The sequence below is a fragment of the Saimiri boliviensis genome, chromosome 20 (genome assembly GCF_048565385.1).
Source record: "Saimiri boliviensis isolate mSaiBol1 chromosome 20, mSaiBol1.pri, whole genome shotgun sequence".
NCBI lineage: Eukaryota > Metazoa > Chordata > Mammalia > Primates > Cebidae > Saimiri > Saimiri boliviensis.
The window spans coordinates 19,490,963-19,505,895 of NC_133468.1; the positions used below are offsets into that span (position 1 = coordinate 19,490,963).

The following is a 14,933-nucleotide window of genomic DNA, read 5'->3' on the forward strand; positions in this document are numbered from 1 at the left end:
CTTGGTTCCATTCTCCCTGTCACTTTCAGGCAAACCAATCAAACATAGATTTGGTCTTTTCACATCGTACCACATTTCTTGGAGGCTTTGTTCATTTCTTTTCATTCTTTTTCAGGTTCAACTAAGTAAGTACCAAAAAAAAAAAAAAAAAAAAAAAACTAGGCAACGGGAAAAACATGATAATTATTAACCCCAAGTTGGGGGAAGAAGAGTTCAAGTAAAGTTATTATAGCGTATGTCTTGGCTTGATTGTTTATAGTGCTTATGAAGCCATAACAATACAGACATTGAATATAAGAATACCAATCTAACAAATTTCAACCAATTCTATGAGAAACAAATTGGAAATGGGAAGGTGGTCATTTTATGGCAGGAATCAGGAGAGAAATGGAGCTAAATCTTTACCTTCCACATTTGAAGTTTCAGAAACAACATCTGTAATTGAAAAAACAAGCAGTAGCAATAAAAGCATGTTATTTAGAGACATGATAGTAAATTCTCAATTATAAGTTAAAAATAATTAAAAGTGCTCTCTCTCTGGGAGGACAAAATAGGGAGAAAAAAGAGAGGAAACAGGGCAAAAGTAGAAGAAAGAACAAGATACCGCTTTAAAAAGGCAAAGAAATCTGAAAAATCCAGGGACAGGAAATATTCTTGCAGTATAGGGAAGTGGACATATTTACAATAAAATGCAGGGGACAATCATTGAAGAACAGACATTTGAACCTTAGCAATATCTTAGAAGACATTCTTTTTTCTACATAGAAATTACAGAGACTCATCAAAGTCATCTCACCAAGGGAGTACTGAATGGGGATATTCACAGGAATTCAAACATTGACAGTAAAGGGCATCACCTCACTACATTGCTTCCTGAAATAGCTGTTAGGAACAGAAATTGCTAAAGCAATAGTAATTCAATTGAACTCTGTGCAGATGCAAATGTCAGGAAATTGAGCTGAGAGACACACTTTGCTGTGATTATCATATCAACACATATGTCAAAAGAGAGACTGGCACACTCTGGGACAGTGAAGAAGATGGCAATACAAGCTGATGACCGGAGCCAGGATAGCAATAGATAAAAAGGACCAAGATCAAGAACAAGACACTAACCACCCTGTCTGCCTCTGACAAGGGGCATCATCAACATCTCATAATGAGCAACTAGTAATTAATGCCAAAACTACATGTGGTTACATATGCATGTCATTCATAATGTTCTGTTGATGTAGGATTTTTCTTCTCAGTCACTTTGCAAGCTGGGGAACCTCAACTGGTGATGCCCCACCCAGACCTCACTGAGCCACACTGGCATGCCCAGCTTGCTTGTGTTATAAAGCTTTTACCCATATTTAGCAGTTCCTGAACTCTTATACCGCACCCAAGGAGAATGAGGATATGCTAGACATTGAAGGGTGAGGAGGGCAAAGAAGAATTTTATTGAACAATGAAAATGGCTTTCAGCAGATGGGATATGGGGTTGGTTTCCCTACCCAAAGGCAGGAAAGTTCTCCCATATGGCTGGGTCTGGGGCCTTTTAGGGACTCAGAATGGGGAGTGCATGCTGATCTGTTTGTGATTATATAAAAAAGGTTAAAGACACCACTCAAAGGTTGGCACGACAGTGTAGAAAAACAATTAGGAAAGGGTAAGTTTATGTAAAATAGGTGAAAAGTGGGGACCAATCAGAGGAAAGTACACCTAAAAGGAAGACAAGTTCTCAGTCTGGTCCTGGATTTAACTTGTAGCTTGGCTTTCAGGCTTTAAACTGTCTTTGGCTTGGAGGTGGGGTTTCACTGGGGATCCGCCCCTATCTGCCTAGGCATTTGGCTTCCTCCTGTCACTATCACTGCAAGAGTGCATATATTCGTATGAAACACAGTTCAGGATGCAGCAACCATTTACTGCTCCATAAATGACTGTGCTGTTTTCATGAAGGTCCAAGTCAGAACGTCACATCAAGTAGGGTAAGCGAAACAAGTAAACAGGTACATTCACTGTCTTCATTCCATATCGCGTAGATAGGAAAGTGCTTCTTATAAAAGTATTATTCATAAACATTTCATATACTGATAAAACAGCAAACTAGTAATTACAGTTAGTTCTCAAGTTCTCCTGGGACAGGGAGCACTTTATATCAGTCAGGGTTACAATACAGTCAGCCCTCTGTATCCATAGGTTCCCCATCTGCAGATTCAGATTCAACCAGCCATGGATGAAAAGTCCCCCCCACCCCAAAAAAAGAAGAATACAAATTTTAAAACATCTGTTTCTCAGGGATATAGAAAAGAAAAAACAAAACAATACAGTATAACCACTACCTCATATCATTTACATTATAGTAGGTATTATAAGTAATCTAGAGTATATGAAAGAATATACACAGGTTATACACAAATACTGCCATTTTATAAAATGGCCTTGAGCATCCATGGACCAATCCCCCTCAGATATCAAGGGATGATTATGCCTACTTCAGGGAAACAGTTGCAATTCTTTAAAACTATTCTTTAATATAACAGCTAAAACCTTTCAGATTGCAGCTGAAATTTGGCCCGCTGAACTGTTTTTAACTTTTACAGGCATTACTATCAAATTTTGTTGCTAAAATATAAAAATTGAAAATCCCTAAAAAATGCAAATGTATGGACTCTCTCTTTTTAATGTTGTAAAGTTGACTGAAACTAACGCTCTGCCCACTTTGGACAAGCTCTGCAGGCAGGGGTTCCCCTTCACCCCAGTGCTCCTACGGCTCCTTCTCTGTATTCTGCACCCCACAGGCATCTGAATCTAGGACCTTGGCTCTAATTACAGGTGCAGCCCAGCCTGATGACATCAACTTCAGGCCAGATAGACTTGTTTAGAACCCTGGGTCCAGCTGACTCCACTGATGCAGAGCAATTTACTATTTAAAGCCTCAGTTTCTCCATTTTTGGCAAAATAGGAATAATTTTGTCTTTCTCATAAGACTTTTGTGAAGATTCACAGGAAAAATGAATTTATGTCAAATGCTTGGCATAAACACTCAATAAGTAATATTCTCCCCTCTCCCCCTTAATGAACTTTTGATTAATTCAAACACACACAGCATCTTCAAGCATTTAGCACACTTCTAAGTGACACTCACATGCAATATCAGGGGTGCTGAAGGATACAAGGTTGCAAGGAAGCCCTGCCTTTAAGGAGCATGGAAGCTTAGTAGGGAAGAAAAAAACAAGATTGAGGATAATAAATGTTCCCGCAAAAATGAACATAAAATGCACTGAATTCCCTGAAATCACAGGTGGTAAGGCAAGTGTCACTGGCTGTGTTTTGTATAAGCCTTCACAGTACTTTTCCATGTAACACCCAGCCTCCTTTGCCCTCACTCTAATTTACACTAACACATGGGCATGAAGGTGGTGGGGAACCACAGTGAGGGCTTCACTTAAGGAACTGAAAAACTCCAGCCTTGGCAAATCTGTGTGCTGTACATCCAGCTATGTTCTCTACAAAGAGAAACAGCTGCTGCTGCTGCTGCTGTTTTAAGACGGGATGTCGTATCTAGCTGTGGAATAACATTTAGAAGACGCAACTTTAGATCTGAGTATACATGGGGGGAGGGAGAAGGAGGCCAATTTTTAAGAACAATCTTACTTTGTCTGGTGGGACTCACGCTTCATCTCAAACACAAATGTGCTATTAAGTGAATCTAAAATAACTGATACAAATCTCTCCGCTGAGCCAGTGGGAAATTCCAACCTTTGTAAGTTGGGAAGTGCTAAACCAGCAACCTTTTAGAAAAGAGTATCTATCTTTTTTGAGTCGTTTCTGGGGAATTGCATATAAAGCATTCTAAAAACAAAAATACTCCCCTATTTTTTTCAGGATCTGTTTTGCCAGCTTGATACAAAGCTGCCCAGGACAGATATTGTCAGGGCCCAAAGTGTTTTCAGAATTAAATTCACAGTTAAAATGTTTTCCAATATGGTGTTTGAAATCAGAACCAAAACAGCCCTTTAGGAGATTCAAAAAATATCAAAGCATTTCCTAATTTTCAGGACCTATAAAATGTCTGAAAGAATTTATTTTCTCTACCAACATTCCTATCACTTAATAATTTGACAGTCTTTTCTGAAAAATGTCTTTAGGAGATTTACATTTGGAAGAACTAGGCACAACATTTTGATTGACCATTGTAAGCTACAAAGTGACACATTCTGATTGATTCTAGATGAGAAAAAAAAAACATATGCTAAATGCTTCTGTCTTCTTATGGATCGGAAGAGTAATTATTGGTCAAGTCCTGGGCGTTTTAGAAATGGTTAAGCACCCAAGCCTCATTTTCTAGTTAAATCTTGGAGTTAAATCATCACTCTGCTGATGATCAATTCAGCTTTACAAAAAGCTACTCTTGTGGCAACTTACTTGAAATAAGAAGTCAATGACAAAATCTAAACTTAATTTATTGGGCTTATATGTTGACAACACTGTCAAAAGATAACTAAATTTAAACAAAGAAAATAAAAATTTACACATGAGAAATCCAAGAAAGACTATTAAAGAAGAGTTAAAAATGTTCGAGGTGTATTTCTCGTCTTTGGGGCCCATTATGGACTGATGCTTGTTTCCCACTGCCCCAACAAAGGCACATATTGAAGCCCTAACCTCACAGTGATTGTGACTGTATTTGGAGATGAGGCGTTTGGGAGGTAATTAGGGTTAGATGAAGTCATGACAGTAGAGACCCCGTGATGGGATGTGTGTCCTTATAAGAAGAGACGCCAGAAAGCTTGCTCTCGCATTGCTCACGCTCTGACTCTCTCTCTCTCTCTCTCCTCCCATCTCTCTCCCTCTCTCTCCTGCTCTCCCTCCTTCCCTCTTTCTCTATTTCTTTCTCTCCATGCGTGGATGAAAGGTCATGTGAGCATGCAGTGAGAATCCGGCCATCCAGAAGCTAGGAAGAAAGCCTGCACTAGCACTTAACCATGCTGGCACCCTGATCTCAGACTTCCAGCCTCCAAAACTGTGAGAAGATACATTTCTATTGTTTAAGCTACCCATGCTATAGTATTTTGTTATGGCAACCCGAACTGACTAATCCAAGAGCCGTATTTCAGAATAAAGTATAATGTTCTAACACGCATTCTTTAGCAGATATTTTTTGAGGTGTGCCTGCCTGACCCACATCCCTACAGCTGAGAACGGACCCCTCAGGTTATTGATGGGACTCACTCCCTTGCCCTCAACTGACTGGCCTGTAAGTCAACACCTGGCCACACATGTTGTGCTAAGCCATAGTGGAGCCTGAAGGAAAAGGAAAATCAGTGATAATAATCCTGTCTTCTTTAAAATTTTCTATTTTTTTCATCATGGAATTTTTGCACTAGTTTGATTTTTTAAATATTATTTAGAAGCATTATTTATCTAAATTACTAAAATATTCATGTTGTACCTGAGACAAGTGCTTCCCTGGCATCATCCCAATTCTAGTCCTGTGGATGCAGCCAGGTGTCCCCTAAATTTGGAGAGCAGTCTAAGAAAAACTTGTTGAAGTATTTTAAACAGGGAACCTCCAGAGTATATTTGGCCTGCAGACTATGTCTGTAATTGGTTTTGTCATAAATATAGGTTAATTTCAGTACCTTTAAACAAGAAATACACCACACCTATTGTCACTGTCATCTTACTCCTCCATTTTTTTTTTTATTTTTATTTTTTGAGACGGAATCTGGCTCTGTCACTCAAGCTGAAATACAATGGTACAATCTCAGCTCACTGCAACCTCCACCTCCTGGGTTCAAGCAATTCTCCTGCCTCAGCCTCCCAAGTAGCTGGGATTACAGGCTAATTTTTGTAAAGACGGAGTTTCACCATGTTGGCCAGTCTCGTCTCAAACTCCTGATCTCAAGTGATCTGCCCACCTCAGCCTCCCAAAGTGCTGGGATTACAAGCACAAGCCACAGCACCCATCTCCTTCACTCCCTATTAATTTAAATGTGGCCCCGCTCCTGAAGGTCTCCAGGCTGACTCTGGTCTGGTGAGTGGGACCAGTAACCAGGATTGAAAATACGCAACCTGGGATAGATCCTGTGATGCTACCATAATCTGTCATGTATAAAGAAACAGAAAAAGCTGGGTGTGGTAGCTGATGCCTATAATCCCAGCACTTTGAGAGGCCGAGGCAGGTGGATCATGAGGTCAGGACTTCAAGACCAGCCTGACCAAGATAGTGAAACTCCATCTCAACTAAAAATACAAAAATTAACTGGCATGGTGGCGCACCTGTAATGCCAGCTACTCAGGAGGCTAAGGCAGAGAACTGCTTGAACCCAGGAGGCGGAGGTCACAGTGAACCAAGATTGCACCACTGCACTCCAGCCTGGGTGACAGACTGAGACTCTGTCTGCAAAAAAAAAAAAAAAAAAAAGTAGATAGAGCCCACATGCGAAAGAAAAATGAAGTAAATGTGCAGAGACAAGCAAAAAGGAGAAGCCAAGAGAACTCCTGAAAGAGATAGGAATGTAAGTTTGACTGTGCTGACTTTGAACTTCCAGTTCCTGTCAATGCAGGGCAGGTCTAATTCTGCCATTAGTTGGGGCTGGGTCTTTTGCTGCCTGGACACTAGCAACCCTTAATTACATCTACTCATCAGAGAAACTATCGGTCTTTCTTACCTTCTATTTACAGTAAAATCAGTAGATAGGCAATTCACCAAGTGAATTCTGTCCTTGAACACAGAGCCCCTGATGTGTGAAAACAGCAGTCATTTGAAAGGAGAAATGATGTCTCACATGACAGTCTTTGTCATGTAGTTCATAACCATAACTCCTGCATCTCAAAAATGGTTCACATTGAAAAACTGATGACAGAAAGGCTGGATGGAGACAGCCTCCAGGAGCTATAGAGGATGCTACCCAGGCCCATGCTATGAACTATTGTTGTTATAATTATCCTGAATCAATTTTAATCAGGAAACAACACACCCATTTAAATAAAATAGAAATAAAAGCACTGAAAGAAAGCCGAAGTTTGATTTCAAGAAATACTTCAACCTTTCCAAAGAAAATCTAATTCTGCCAAAATTTAGTATATTTCATATCTAATTTCACTCTGATTTATGACTAGATCTCCTGGGTATCAATAGTGTATAAAAAACCATTAGCTCTGAGGAGGCAATTGTTAGGTTTTATAATAAAAAATGCACATTGCTTATACCATTGTTACTTAGGAAATTAGGGAACACAGCTTCTAATTCCCAGTGCATGGAATACTGTAGCAAACCATGTAAGTTGCAATAATAGAGTATTGACTGGGTACAGTGATATGTGAGACACAGCCATGGTCACACTAAGCGACCATCACACTGTGCTCAATAGAGACTCTCTTATAATACATTTATTCCGCCCTAGTGACAGAATCCCAAACAGAATAGCTATGAAAAGGCCTAAGACGCTCTACCTGTAAAACATTATTTTCCTCTTTTCACTTTCTTTTTAAATACTTAATTAAAATGATTTTTTTTCTCCTCCTACTTACAAAATCTTCAGGACTTTGTAACACTGAGCTTTTGAGTTAAGCAACATCTGAATTAAGAAGTGGTGTATCTGAAGATAATTTCATGTTTACCAAATATCACTATCATCAAAAAAGCTTGGATTATCATTTGCGGGTCTTGAAAGTAGGAGAGAACACATCTAAGAGTTTTTAAATGCCTTTCAAGTGAGCTACACTAGACCAACAGTGTTAAAAGTACAAAAGCATACAGGTGCTTTCTGAATACAGAAGGCTATTGATCTTTCTGTCTGTCTGTCTGTCTGTCTGTCTCTCTCTCTCTCTCTCTCTCTCTCTCTCACACACACACACACACACACACACACACTCCACATATACTCACTCACTTTCAGATTTTTCCTTATTCTCTAGTTAATCTGCTGAAGCAATCTAGCACATTATACAATGACAGGATATGATACGATACCTTCTGGTCTCTGTCACTACTCTTTAATGGACACTGAAATGTTTAGGAAATGCCTTTCCTTTGCATACCAAAGCCAAAATCTATTAGAATTGTAGACCTATCCTAAGCCTTTGTGCCAGATGAGTCTAAATAACAAGAAATAAGAGACAACACCCTGGAAAATGTATTCAATTTATAAACCAGAGTAGGAAAAGCCTCAGTGGGTACAACTCAGTAAATATAAAAAGACCCTCACACCCTCAAAATAATCCTCCTATTTTACCTCTACTGGTATCACTACAATGACTGCAGGCTGATCCATCTATAATAATTATAAAAAGATGAGTCTTTGGAATATACTGTTGGGGGACAACTCTTCATGAGTCTCTCACAATTTTGCAAATCTTCTGAGCAGAGGCATTGAGACTTTTTTCTAGACTATCTCATCAAAGATGTGTGAATGTCCAACAGCCTTGGAAGATAGGGGCAGTGTCTCCTTCTGCAGAAAAGAGCAGATTTGTTTCCCGACCAGTTTAAGAAAGATGGCACCTCCCTTGAAGGCAAACATTGGTCAGGTTTGCTAACAACCCTTTTGAAATCTCCTGTGGGGACACAAACCCACTGTATGTCCAGTATTCAGCAAGATCCTCTTCTGTATAATCCTATGGAATACGGGAGACAGGAAGAACACATTCAAACATGAAGCTCAAGCTGCCTCACAGCTATGCATAATAAAGTTCTTGTCTCTGACCAGGAGTCTCATGTCTTCTGCCAGCATCCGTGAAATAGTAGCAGGCTGACTTGTTAGCTTGCAACTAGGATAACATTTCAGACCTTCACAGTTTTGCATACTCACCAGACTTAACAAATAAACTCTTCCTTCATATGAACAAAAAATTGCTTGATTCCTGAATGTCATTGATTCTAAGAGGTACTTAAAATATTCCCCAGTCACTATCATTCCCAGGGGGATGCCTCACACATATCCATAAACGAATGTGTCAGCTATAGTCCTCATATAAGACTGACATGGTCCCTTTCTCCTGCTCTAAGTGCCTCCACAGATATTGTCAGCCTCCCTCCAACAACTGCTAATTGCCTCCATCCTGTGAATGCCAGCATCTAGGCAAGAGCATGGTCTCCAGCTAGTTCTTCAAGATGCCAATTCCAGAGGTGCTGAACTGTGTGTAAAGAATTCTCCTTCTTCAATTCTGTGTATACTGTGACACCTGGATACTGAAGAATCACTGCTAAGGCAGTGAGTCCCTGAATCTTCTTACTTGAAAATTTTTCAACCCCGCAAATTCTGGCCATCACCCTATTAACCAATGAACTCAAACTCATTTCATTGTACACAGCAAGAAAGACAAAACAATATCTTTATCACATTTGTCTCTCATTCTCCTTTGTCCATTTTGTATTCAACTCAAACAAACTAAGCTCCACTTCAAACTAAAATTCAAACAATACTCCAAAAAACTTCAAGCTAAAAATTCAAGCTAAACCCCAATTCACACTAAAATTCAAACTAAACTCCAAAAAACTTTGAACGAAAAATTCAAAGTAAACTCCCATTCAAACTAAAAATCCAAAGCTTTTCTATCAAAGGGTACAGGCAAATTTTGGGTGAGTGTCTGAACCCTCTGTTCATCCTCCTAATGATGCTATTAAAAACATGTTCAAGTTATGATAGTAGCTGAAAGACAGATAAATACTGAAGAAGAAACAGAGAGAAACAAAGAAAAATAAATGGCCTGGGAAGACATGGGAAGTACGCACGTAGGCACTGAATAAATTCCTGGCAGAAAAGACAAGGTGGTCAAGGTCATCTTCAACCTTGCATACCACACCTCTATGTAGGGCAATGATTCTTTGTGCATGTCCCCCAGGCTTTGAAACTGTTCATGTTTTTATTTAGGTGACAGTGCTCATTTGTGTATTCAAATATGCTAACTGGTAATTATGAAAAGGAATACATGCAAAACATGGGTTGACTAGATTAATTGCTCAACATGAAGCTAAGTAAAAACTGAGTTTTGCTATCTTTCATTTTTCTGTCTTTATCCTCCAAAAAAAGGAAAATGTAGACTTACAAGGGAACAAGAAAACCATCTGGATCACTGTGCCTCCCAAATTTCACATTCAGTCCCGCCATCCAAGCAAGGATTTAGAAGCGTTTTTCCTAAACCAATAACTGAATGGTGCCTGCCAATTTCTCCCAGAACTTGGCTTTTCTTAACAAGCCATTATACTTCCTTTATTACTTTTGTTCTTTGTAATGAGAATAAGAGAAACTGGATGAATTATACACGATCACAAGGGATATGAAGGGGGTAAAAGATGTGTAACGAACTGTTAATATTAATTAAAAAAAAAAAAAAAGAGAGAGTGGCTTTCCAAGTCGCAGGATTTTCTGAGAAAAATCCACAAATTAAATAGGTACCATCTAGAAAGCTAACAGCTTTATAACTGTCTATGAAAGAGCAATGCTCGAATTTTTTACTAGTCTAGAAATTATTGAGTTTTGATAGAAATAACCTAAGTAGCAAGGCCTATATTTCTATAAGGAACTTGATAAATACATAAAAACATAGGACCACTTTTTTAGCCAAAGAAGAATAAACTAAGTTACTTTCAGAGAAGAATTAACTGACATCTAATACACTTAGCAGTGGCTTCCTTGACAAGGGTTTCTCAGAAAGGCAGCACAATCACCCCGACCACTGCCTGGGCCCATTTCCTTAACTCTAAGTTTGATACAAGTTTGATCATTGAAACAATTTTCTAAATAGGCATAATCTGAGAAGAGGAAAATTACCCTCTGAATCCTGACCCTCAAAGAGGAGTTTTGAGAAATGCCTCAACCTTGTGAAACAAATTCTCCCAAGGCTGCATTTACTCATGGAAGTAAACTAATGAGTATAGAAGGGCTCAGTGTTCTGAGGAACTGTGTACCATGAGGTCAGCAACACAGGTTTAAGGGAAACCAGTCTCAAATTCAACTCCCAGCTCCAGCCTTACTGTCCAGGTGACCTTAGGAAAGTTATCAAACATTTCTTTAGCCCAGTTGCTGCACCTCTAAAGTAGCGATATGTCTAACACACATCTTCCATGTAATCAAACTTTGATAACCCAACCATAATATATTAAATAGAACCTAGCTATATAACAGAATTGTCACAGATTTCAATTTTAACCCTCGGAAGGAGAAGCACCACCATAAAACAACTACAATTTTGATTATAGTGAGATACAAAATATCATGCTGAAGAAAAGAGAGAAGTTAAAGAAGAGAACAGTTGCCTGTAACTTTTCTTCGTAGAGGTATATGTTTTGCTTATCCAATCTCTAGAAGCTGTTAAGGCTTCAGTACCTTCCATAAACATAAACAGTCAAGTGTCAGGAAAGGACACTCAGATGGCAGCTGTGGGTCCAGTAATCAGCACTGTCCAAAGAGCTGAAACCTCACCCTGACTCTACTACTCACTGGCTGAGCCGTGGGCACTTGCTTAACCTCTCTGAAACTCCAAATCCTCAATCATAAAATGAGAGATATGAACGTGGTAGTCTCTAGAGGGTCCACTAGAACTGAGGAAGAAGCATTCTAAATATCCGTAATTCTACTAAATCAAACACTCAGATGATCCATAAAGGATTGTAGGTCAGAATAGCTTTTCTCTGGAGAAATCCAGCTTGCATCACAGGGAGCGAATGCCTCATTTGGCAGTGAGTCCAGATCCACTGGTCTGGGCATGCAGGTGACCCACATTTCTGTATTAATGCTTCTGCTGGTGCCAAGGGCTGCATGTAGCCTGGAACTAGAAAGGAAGAGATTAAACTGAAGGCACAAACACCTGCCTCAAAGCCTGTAGGGAGCACTAACCATTCTGACAGGCCATTTGTGGTAATTGTCCTGTCTGATCCAATAAACTGGCTATTCAAGCACTGAGAGGTTGATGCCTCCTGTCAGTTGACCGTAATTCCAATCACCTCCATAGCACATATAGGTTTTATTTGCATCACACCTGTACCATCACAGAACAGGAGAGACCAATTAAACCATGATTAGCACATATGCCACCTAAATCTCACAAACGGCTGTTCTCAATGAAATCAAAGAACTGTATTAGGGAAGGCCAGATGACCACTTAGGTGTGGGAGGGTAGCACAAAATGACATTGAGAATATAAGACATACAAAAATAGATCTAAAAGAAATCGTTTTGTTCGTTGCATTTTCTGTTACTATTGATAGATAAAGAACTTTGATAGTGCAAGTTCAGACAAGGGAGGACATTTCATTTTAAATCCCCCCAGCAAATAAAATGGCAAAGGAATAGATAGGATCATGTGGCTTGACTTATATAAGTACATCAATTGGCAGTGCGTCTGGATGTTAGCATCTGGATGAAACATCATCTGGGCTACTGAAGCTCAAAACACAAATACCAACAAGGTCATTCAGTTGCTAACACACATCCTCCTGAATCTTCATAGTTAGTAATTTCATATGGTTGTCAGGCTGAGTTTGTTTTGGGGAGTAGGGGGGATATTGGAGGAGATCTGAGCAGAAAATAAAGATACCTCCAAGTGTACTATTAGGAGCAGAAATAGGATACAATTGCTTAACTATTAAAGAATAAGAAACTATTGATTTGTCTTCACTTTTGGTGCCTCTGCTTCCAAGCTCTATGCCCAGTGCAATAATAGGCTGGTTATAGTATCTGACTCTGTCTTAGAAACTTGGATCATGATATGAGTCCAAAAGCAGCTTTGCCAACAGCATTAAGAACTGGTTCTTGCTTAGGCCGAACTCAGGGCCATAACTCATGACTGTTATCTGTGGAAGAGGAGTATAGATGACAAAGATAATCATAGATGCCATATGACAAAAAGAGAGGTATTAAGAATGCCTTATACAAGCTGGACACAGTGGCTCACCTCTGTAATCTCAGCACTTTGGGAGGCTGAGGTGGGAGGATTACTTGAGGTCAGGAGTTCAGACCAGCCTGGCCAACATGGTGAAACACTGTCTCTACTAAAAACACAAAAATTAGCCCAGCATGGCAGCAGGTACCTGTAATCCCAGCTACTCAGGAGGCTGAGGCAGCAGAATTGCTTTAACCTGAGAAATGGAGATTGCAGTGAGCCAAGATTGTGCCACTGCACTCCAGCCTGGGCAACAGAATGAGACTCAGCCTAAGAAAAAAAAAAGAATTCCTTACCTAGCATTTCTAATAAAATCACAAACTCTTGTTTGTCTTACATTTCTTATTCAAATTCTGTTATACCACACTTCGGAGTGATGAGGCATCCAGGGAAGGCTGGACTTAGTTGTGAGAAAAAGACCACAGACTCATCAATGTATAAATAAAGTAAAATGAAACCCCCCAAAATGCAATCATTTATAAGAACTACAGTAAAGGAGGCAGGAGAGTGTTCTCCACCCCAGTGATAGGAACTATCACTCCTCAGTTCCAAACACATCAAAATGATAGTGTCTCTTTTGTAGCTGAGTATAAATAAGTTCCCCACCAAGATCTCAAGGACAGCAGGTTAAGAAAGCTTATGCCAGTCAAGTAGGAAAGATGATACCATGCAACGTTCATCGGGGAGGGAAAAGGCACATCTTATAACCATAAGTTAGTAAACTTCAAAAAGACTACTTAAAAGGAGTTCTGATAATGTTCACTTCAGTGAAATCATAACATTAGTTCCAGAAAACACAGAATCTATGAGCTGCAGCTTTTGTCCAGGGGAGTAAACCATTAAGGATCTCTTATCTTAGATTTTTAGCTTCTAAAATGCACCATGTAAAGTTCTGTTGATTATGGAGTGTCTGATTTCCTAGTCAGCAACCACCAAAAGCAGCAACAGAAAATGCCTTTGTAGCACAGTTCTGCTGACTTATGATCCCTACTTTGTCGACTCTCATCTGCTTCTAGGCACAGCTGTTTTCAAACGGAACAGTGCTTTATGCAAACAGTGTCAGCCTGGCCTCAGAGCAAGAAAGCCCTGGGTAGAGGAGTTGGGAAATCAGTAAATCAGTATTTTATACTTGGAGCCAAGAAATTGGACCATCACCTGCAAATTCAGATCCCTGTGATCCTCCATGGTCTGTTCCTTGCTGAAATGCACTGCCTGAAGCAAGTCTTAGAGAGATGTTATGGCAACCCAGTTCTCTGGATCCTTGCTAACTTCCATGAGCCTGCCAAAAAGATGAGTAAATTCAAAGATTAAGAAAGTTGTGGCATGCACTGTGCCTCCTCTACCTTTGCCCAAACTTAAGGAGAAAACTGCACCCAAATTGGTAATTACAAGATTAGAATCTATGTGAGTTTTTGTTTTGCTATGGAGTTCAACAGTGCAGAGTTTCTATTAAAAAAACAAACAAACAACTAAACATAATGAATCCACTCTGTAGGATACCTGGAAGAGAGGAGAATTTCAGAGCCAATAAGATATGAGTCATCAACAAGAGCAGGCCTTTGGGGAAACTAAGTGAAACAAACCCCCCAAAGAGCAACACTCCCCTTGGGATCTAACAGAATGCTTCACAGTAATCAGCCTCCTCACTCAGCTTCTTGCTGATGGCTACCAACTGCTATAATCCTACATTTTCTAGGACTTCCTAGGGCCAGGAATTGATCCATAAGGCCAACTATACATTGCAGTGGTTAAAAGCAAAGATTCTGGAGTAAGTGTGCCTTGGTTTATAGCATGGCTTCGCCATTTACCACGTGACTATAAGTTACCCAATTTCTATTAAGCTTAATTCACACACAGGAGAAAGGGGGCTAAAAAATATATATATTTTTCAAGTTAACAGTAGTTATCTCTGGATAGTGGATTAAATTATTTTCATTTATCTGCATTTTCCAAACATTTTTACAATGGGCATATATTATTTTTGTAATAAGGAAAACAAACATGTTTTTAACAATAAACCTAATTTTTAAAACTTCAAATGAAGTAATAGTTTTAACAGAGTA

The 14,933-nt window shown here is 39.4% G+C and overlaps 1 long non-coding RNA gene across 1 annotated transcript in view; it reads right to left on the reverse strand.

The window, feature by feature from the left end:
* Window positions 1–14,148, reverse strand: part of LOC141582468 (uncharacterized) — a 106,245-nt gene extending 92,097 nt beyond the window's left edge. Inside the window, exon 1 of the long non-coding RNA XR_012515321.1 lies at window positions 14,026–14,148. This is a non-coding gene — a long non-coding RNA (uncharacterized LOC141582468). The remainder of the gene's footprint in view (window positions 1–14,025) is intronic.
* Window positions 14,149–14,933: the final 785 nt, after the last annotated feature.